We start from the raw sequence: 2,488 nt of genomic DNA, 5'->3' as shown, positions 1-2,488 counted from the left end.
AATATCTACTACAAAATCGCACGCAAGAAAAGTGTAGTCGAATCGGGTATTATAAAGCGCTATTCCTTCGAGTTTATTGTTACGCTAATGGAATAGTAATATTGCTGAAGATTATATACTTACAGAATATGTTTACAAAAGCAATTGCAGCGCTGAAAAGTGGCAGTTGTTGCCCTTGATGAAATGGAGCTGTGTGGGATTGGCCTTCAATTGGGCGGTGAAAATATCTTTATCTTTGCGGTTTTTTAGAGGTAAGTAGCCGGCAGCTCTAGCCAGGTGCCAAGTGATTCTTGGTCGGGCGACTGAGCTCATCTTTAAAGAGGCGAACTAAGAGCCGTCCCAGCGCGTCTAAAGAGCTGTGCCAACGCCAGAATGATAAGGTTTGAGGTGTGAGACATGCACATTGCGCAACATTATTAAACTGTGGTACAGGCGAGGTAGTGGGACTGGCGGAGACCACCTCATATGTAACGAGAGTCACGGCACGAAGGGCGCTGTATCGGCCCGCGTACGAGACAGGAACTTTTCCTAGAGGCCAACGTTACGAAATGAGGAACAGAATAATATACTAGGGAACGCAGGCGCAGAGCTCCCGTCTTGGTGTCGTTGATCATAGAAACGCCGTTGGTTTTCTTTCGAGGTCAAGAAGCCAGTGCGGAAAATCTTCCAAGTTTGTGCAGCCTGAGTTACAGCTTCTTGTGCACATTGGCTGGCCGGCGCTGGAAGGCTGGAAGGAAGCTGTCCAGTGGCGATGTGAGTTCTCGGCCGAACAACAGAAAAAGCGGGAAATGACTAGCCGTGTATTGCCGTGAAGAAATATATGAAATTGTGACATATGGTTGAGCGACATTTCAGTCACTGTGGTCGGACGAGATATACCTAAAGAAAAAAGAAATCAATGAGCCATTCCACTCTGTGGATGTGGATCAGCAGCTAAGCTGTTTAGCGCGCGGCACAGAGGTGACACAGAATTCTGAAGAAATGTACGAACTCATTTGCCGTGATCTTTATATACATTCGCTTGGACGACGGGACTGCCGTTCCGAAGAGTCGGGGGAAACTAGACGCGCGTGGACTTTGGATGGGACCGCCACCATGGAGGAGTGAAAAGAAAGCAGATACCAAGTGCTTTGCACGGCGTCAAAGAGAGGGCGGTGCGAACGTAGGCATGGTCGACGCGGCTCAAATTGTGGCATCTCTTCTTATCAGCTTAATATCTGTGCGGATGTTATTTGGACCCATAATCTTAAACCTATTATTGCAAGTCGGTGGAGTTCTTGAAGCCTGCTGCACTTCCGCCGCAGGTCTGCCCATTATTGCACTACCTCCGGGATCGGGCCACAGTATTTGCACAAGTAGAACGAAAATGCACTGAACACTAGCTATAAATAGCTTCGCGGTAGAACATGTCTCTAAAGGTGGTCTGATTAAAATGCTCCTTGAGAGCAATTGTTTCTCCGGTAATGAGCTTTGACAGGGATTTATGGTCTCGGTCAGTCACTAGTTGGCGTGGGGTTCCATGTTGAAAAATAACGTTGTGGATTAGAAAATTGGCAACATCTGTGGCGCACGTTGTTGATAGCGCTCGGGTTGGGCATATTGCGTGGCGTAATCTATAGCGACAGCTACACACTTGTTGCCACATGTGTACACAAGAAAAGAGCCAAGTAAGCCAAAGCCAACGCAAAAGAATCAGTCCGACTGGATGTCGAGTGGTTAAAGGTGCCCTGGAAGAGGAGCCAATGGCGTTTTGAGGCTTTGGAATTGCCCACAAACCCCAATGTATTTTCGTACCAAGTGGGCGAGGCCAGGCCACTCGTCGACGGATCCTGTCGAAAGTTGGAGAGACGCCGAGGTGGCCGGCAACTAATACGTCGTGGAGCTCGTAGAAAATGTTGAAACTGTGGTGTGTGGGAACGACGAGGAGAAGGGCAGGACCACCAGGCTGAATGTTCTGGCGGTGTACTGCATCGTCCTTGGGGACGAACAAGCGAAAGGAGGTGTCGGAAGGCGAAATATGGAAGCAGTCGATGATGCCGCGCAAGAAGTCGACACAGCGTTGCTCATTGGCGACGTGGGTCATCAGGAAAATGGAAAAAAAATGAATGCGTTTGCGTCGATGCTGACGGTAGGCACTACATCCACAAGGTAATGATATAAACACTCTGCGTCTTGATGCAAGTTGTCGGATTTGTGAACAAACGCACATCTATACTTTCGCAGACGTGTAGAGCTCAGTGGCCAACACAGCCCATAGGGTCCCTGAACGATGAAAGTTAGCAGAGCGCGTGATGGTCCTTGATTGCAGAGAAGGGCTTGCCGTAGAGAGACCAAATTTCGAAACTACCCAGACAGGAACAAGACATTCACGCTCCGTAATCGAATACTTACGGTGAGGGGGCGGCTAGAATATGCATAGCAGGGTGATGATGATGATGATGATTTATTGGCTTTTGATATAAGACAGGGCAGTGATAAATAGTGAGCT

At 48.4% G+C, this 2,488-nt stretch overlaps 1 non-coding gene across 1 annotated transcript; it reads left to right on the top strand.

Moving 5' to 3' along the window:
* The first annotated feature begins 1,159 nt into the window (after positions 1–1,159).
* LOC126521018 (U2 spliceosomal RNA) lies at positions 1,160–1,347 on the top strand. The gene has a single exon (XR_007597179.1). It is a non-coding gene; the product is annotated as a U2 spliceosomal RNA (small nuclear RNA).
* Positions 1,348–2,488: the final 1,141 nt, after the last annotated feature.

The sequence above is a fragment of the Dermacentor andersoni genome, chromosome 3, assembly GCF_023375885.2.
Source record: "Dermacentor andersoni chromosome 3, qqDerAnde1_hic_scaffold, whole genome shotgun sequence".
NCBI lineage: Eukaryota > Metazoa > Arthropoda > Arachnida > Ixodida > Ixodidae > Dermacentor > Dermacentor andersoni.
This window is presented reverse-complemented; position numbering and strand designations above follow the sequence as displayed.